Source organism: Erinaceus europaeus, chromosome 2 (genome assembly GCF_950295315.1).
Source record: "Erinaceus europaeus chromosome 2, mEriEur2.1, whole genome shotgun sequence".
Taxonomy (NCBI): domain Eukaryota; kingdom Metazoa; phylum Chordata; class Mammalia; order Eulipotyphla; family Erinaceidae; genus Erinaceus; species Erinaceus europaeus.
Window position 1 is genome coordinate 93,127,888 of NC_080163.1, and position 5,440 is coordinate 93,133,327.

A 5,440-nucleotide genomic window follows, 5' to 3' on the forward strand; every position below is an offset into this window, starting at 1 on the left:
ACCAAAAAAAAAAAAAAAAAAAAACAACTATTTTTTTTCTTGTAAAGGAAGAGCAAAGATACCTTTTTGATTGGTAGCAATAAAGGTTTACAGTAAATACAGCTACAAATACATGTACAAAATTTCTCAGTTTTCTGCAAAACACTCTCACCCTCAACCTAGGTCCTGTATTATAGTACCCCAGGACTTGAAAGTCCCCGTGTCCACCTACCCACCCGAAGTCCTTTACTTTGGTGCACTACACCAAACCCAGTCCAAGTTCGACTTACTTCCCCTTTCTATTCTTATTTCTCAACTTCTGTCCATGAGTGAGATCATCCCTTATTCATCATTCTCTTTCTGGCTCAAAGATAACACTTTAATTTTGTTGTTACATTCTCTAGATAATTGTCCATCTCTGTGTCATCAGTCTGGATGTGTCTTTTCAGCATATTCCTGAATTTCAGGTGGCTTTATCTACCTGTATATTCCTTCCCCCTCCAATAACTTCTCCATATCTCTGCTCCATTAATTCATTCACTGTTCATTCAAGAAATATTTACTAGCCAGAAGTTTTAGACACCACATTTCAAATTCTGAACAAAATGCAACTCTGAACTCATAGGACTTATTTTATAGTCAGGAGAAAACAATGTACAATTAATGCACAATATGTATTTAACAAAAGAGCTACAAAGAGATATTTAATTCAGAAACTAAAAAAGATATATCATTTGGGACAAAATAGATGGAACTGGATGTGATTATGCTTGGTGGAGTAAGTGAGGAAGAGTAAGTCAACTACTGGATGGTTTCACTCACATGTGGAATACAGAGAATTGAAACACATGAATTTGCAAAGAAGAAAATTAACTGCGAGAGATTCTCTGGAGAGGAGGTAGTTGTCCTTGGGAACATGGGGGCACAAATTTGTGGTTGTGGAAGTGGTATAAGGCCCCCATTATCTTAAATCTTATAAATCACTGTTAAGTTACTTATTAAAAAAAATAGCTCAACGCCCATTTCAGTGGTTCAACAAATATTATCAAAAACACAGATTCTTTCAATCTCTCTTCTCAGCACCCTTAAGGATTATTTACTTGTGTTCACATAATGGCTGCTGTACCTCCAGCCATCACATTTGTACTCTAGATAGAATGTTATGTGCTCCCTACTTCTCATTCTTCCCTGCCTGAACAGGAAAGGAAAAGCTTCCTTACAAATTATCAAACTGACCTCATCTTAGATTTAATTGGACAAAATATAATTGTCTAATCGTTCTAAAAGGAGTCCATTTGATCTGGTAGAAAAAGTTGAGCTATCAGATGTTAGAGCTGCCAGCTAAAACATCAAGAAACAGAACTGAAAGTACTACCAAAGACTTAAATGACTTAGTTCAATAGCTAGAAGCAAGAGGCTAACTTGAGAAGTTATCTTCTTGGTCCAACCCCCCCCCCCCCCACAGTGATATACCATTTGGAGGATCTGCTGGGACAGCATAAACTTAGATAGGTGTCTTATTCTAGAAGGAACTCCAAGCATTTCTGAAGTTGTACTTGGTGGGACTGGGGAGTGTTAAGAAGAAAAACTAAGAAAAGAAAATACTGAGCTGGGAGTTGGGCGGTAGTGCAGCAGGTTAAGTGCACATGGCACAAAGCACAAGGACGGGCGGAAGGACCCCAGTTTGAGCCCCCAGCTCCCCACCTGCAGGGGAGTCACTTTACGGGCGGTGAAGCAGATCTGCAGGTGTCTGTCTTTCTCTCTTGACTTCTTCTCTCTCCATTTTCTCTGTCCTATCCAACAACGATGACAATAATAATAATAATTACAACAACAATGAAAAACAAGGGCAACAAAAGGGAAAAATAAACAAATAAATATATATGTATATATATATTTTAAAAGTATTGAGCCAAAGTAAAGTGTTTTCAGGTTTCCCCAGAGAGGAATCATCCAAATGCAGGCTTCTAGGCCAAGAATGCAAAGACATTACAAACAAGGCCAGGGCTGGGGAAACAACATAATTATGTTATGCAAACTACTTTCTTTCTTTTTTACTAGTGATTCAATATTGACTTACATAACAGGGATAATGGATATAATTCCACACTGTACCTACCACCAGAGTTCCATGTCCCCATTCCCTCTACTGGAAACTGCAGTAGTTCTCCCAAGGTCACAGATGTAGGTTGACTATTATTTCTATAACTATCTGTCTATATTTATATATATTTGTTCATTTTTCTATGGTCCTGCCTTCTCTTCCTTTCTAAGTCACACCTATACTTATTACTACCTCTGAATATCCTTCCTTTTTCCTCTTCTCTCTACAGGCAAACAGCTTTCATGCCTGAGGTTTGGAAGTCCCAGGTTCAATCCCCAGCACCATCATAAGCCAGAGCTGAGCAGTGCTGTCTTTATGTTTATATCTCTCTCACTAAAATAAATAAAATATTGGAAATATGCCTTATAAGTATAAATATATCCTTTAGAAAGGAAGAAGGGGAGAAGGGATGAAGGGAAAGGAGGAAGGGAAGGAAAGAAGGAAGAAAGGAAAGAAGGAAGAAGACAAAGAGGAAGGAACAGAGGGAGGAATAAAGGAAGGGAAGAGTTCAAGTCATAGCCAGACAGTCCACATTAAAAATAAAAATTAAAAAAAAAAAAAAAGAAAAGAAAGAAAGAAAATGCAAGGCCCACCAGGAATCCCTGAGTCCTTGACTGCAAACTACTGCAGGATGTGGAATACACTGATCATACCTGAGTCAGGTCTGGAGCAGGAAATGCTCCCAGGCGAGGCCTGTCAGGTAAAGCATTGCAGCAACTTACAGTCAGGCATGGAAAACCACACTTAGGGATTTACCTGGAAGTTGGACTCCTCACTTACCACCTAACTGCCAGAAAAACTGGGCAGTCTAGTTTCTCCTTATAGCCTCTACAATCAAGGAAGTCAAGGGTATTCCCTACCAAGTGGCATAAATTCCTAGGGAAAAAATGCTTAAACTCACAACAGATATTTGGACATTTGATGACTCAACTATGAATTTTTCAGTCAAATTTTAATTTTTTTAACTTTTCTTTTTTTTAACATTTATTTTATTTATTTATTCCCTTTTGTTGCCCTTGTTTCATTGTTGTGGTTATTGTTGTTGTTGATGTCGTTGTTGGACAGGACAGAGAGAAATGGAGAGAGGAGGGGAAGACAGAGACGGGGAGACAAAGACAGACACCTGCAGACCTGCTTCACAGCCTTGCACCACATGCACTTAACCCGCTGCGCTACTGCCCGACTCCCCTAAATTTTAATTTATATATAGTAGATAAAAGAAAGATAAAAATACATGAACTGGGCAAAGTCAGGAAAGAAAATAGATGAGGAAGGAAATGAAAGGAATGGGGAAGGGGGCAGTGATGGATCTCCCTACAGCTCACAGAGACAGGAAGTGAGGTCAGAGAACTGATATTCCTTTTCTCAGGTTAAATAGTTACTCATTTTATTTGACACATATTCTGTGACAGGACCTCTTATACTCTGTCCCGTCAGCCTTTCCTCACAACATCACAAAATGGCTTGGCCTGTTTGAGGCAGTAGCAGGATAACTCCCTGTCAGCAAATAAGATTTATAATCCAAAATGAATCTTGCAGTTTTCCAGACTCTTCTTAAAGCAGAGTTTCTGAAAATAAATGCTCCCTTGCTCCATATGTTTATTTACCATCTCCTCTGTTACACTTTTAGCAGCTGTAGGATCATGCTGATGTTTAAAAAATCTTCCTGCTAAATTCTTTTCTTTAACACTTAATTTTTTTTTCCATTCAGAGATGAATTAGTAATGACTTAGCAGCCAATTAAAATTCATAGTGGGTTATTCTTCAACCTTTGGGTCAGAAGCAAATTTCCTACAATCCTTGGGAGAATATCTCTCTTGGGTTTGTTTGGGGTGAGAAAAATTCATATCCGGCTCTAGGGTTCTCATCCCTTGCATAAGGTGATGACCGCCATATTCCTAAGATACTGTTGTAAAACCCAGAGGCAGCTCTTAATTCCCTCTTCAGTTATTTCTCTGAGTTGAGGAGAAATCTGTGGCTCCAGCTGCCAGTAAGGGTTTCTCAGCTGCAATTCATTGTGTGTTACATATCAAGAAGAGAAACAGACACGCAAAGGTTAGAACAATGATTCTCAGCTCTGAGATCTGATCATTCTAATTGGCTGAGAACAGTAAAGAATAGAAGAATACCATTGTCAGGTGCCTCACAGGAGTGTAAAACAAGCTAAAGTAAAGTGAGACTTCTTTTCCAGGAGTCAATAATACAGTTGTACAGTTGAGGGTCGGTAAGTGCATCTAAATAGACAGAAAAGTCCATTTTTCAAGGCTTAAAACTCCCCATCGCATTGGATCAGAAAGCTCTCAATTTCCTAGTATGTGACAAATATTTATTGCTGATAGTTGTTCCACAGAGAAAAACAATCTTTGACTTTAAGTCATTAAAAGGGTTGAGTACATGCAAAGTGTCACTTTATGTTTCTACACTTACATAAGAGCAAATGCAGGGCAGGGGTAGATAGCATAATGGTTATGCAAAGAGACTCTTATGCCTGAGGCTTCAAAGTCCCAGGTTCAATCCCCTGCACCACTGTAAGCCAGAGCTGAACAGTGCTCTGGTTTAAAAAAAGAAAAGAAAAAAAAAAAAACACAGACCTAACTAAGAGAAAATTCTTTTTTTTTATTTATTTAAGAAAGGATTAATTAACAAAACCATAGGGTAGGAGGGGTACAACTCCACACAATTCCCACCACCCAATCTCCATATCCCACCCCCTCCCCTGATAGCTTTCCCATTCTCTATCCCTCTGGGAGCATGGATGCAGGGTCATTGTGGGTTGCAGAAGGTAGAAGGTCTGGCTTCTGTAATTGCTTCCGCGCTGAACATGGGCGTTGACTGGTCAGTCCATACTCCCAGTCTGCCTCTCTCTTTCCCTAGTAGGGTGTGTCTCTGGGGAAGCTGAGCTCCAGGACACATTGGTGGGGTCTTCAATCCAGGGAAGCCTGGCCAGCATCCTGATGGCATCTGGAACCTGGCGACTGAAAAGAGAGTTAACATACGAAGCCAAACAAATTGTTGAGCAATCATGGACCCAAAACTTGGAATAGTGGAGAGGAAATGTTAGGGGGGGTACTCACTGCAAACTCTAGTGCACTTCTGCTTTCAGGCATATATTTTGCAGTAGTTTATGGATACGTGTGAACATATGCTCTCTCTCACAGAAACTGGTGTATATCTAGGTTTTGGGACTTTGTTAGAAAGTGAACCACCTGAGATGAAATTAGAGTATACTATGAAAGGAAAGGTCTCACCCGATTAATGAAGCTGAAGGGTTGTCATTCCACACATGAAGTCTCTGGACACAGTCTGAAGTGAAGCATGTTGAGGTGGCAATTGTTGTGTTGGTTAGGTTGTGATTGG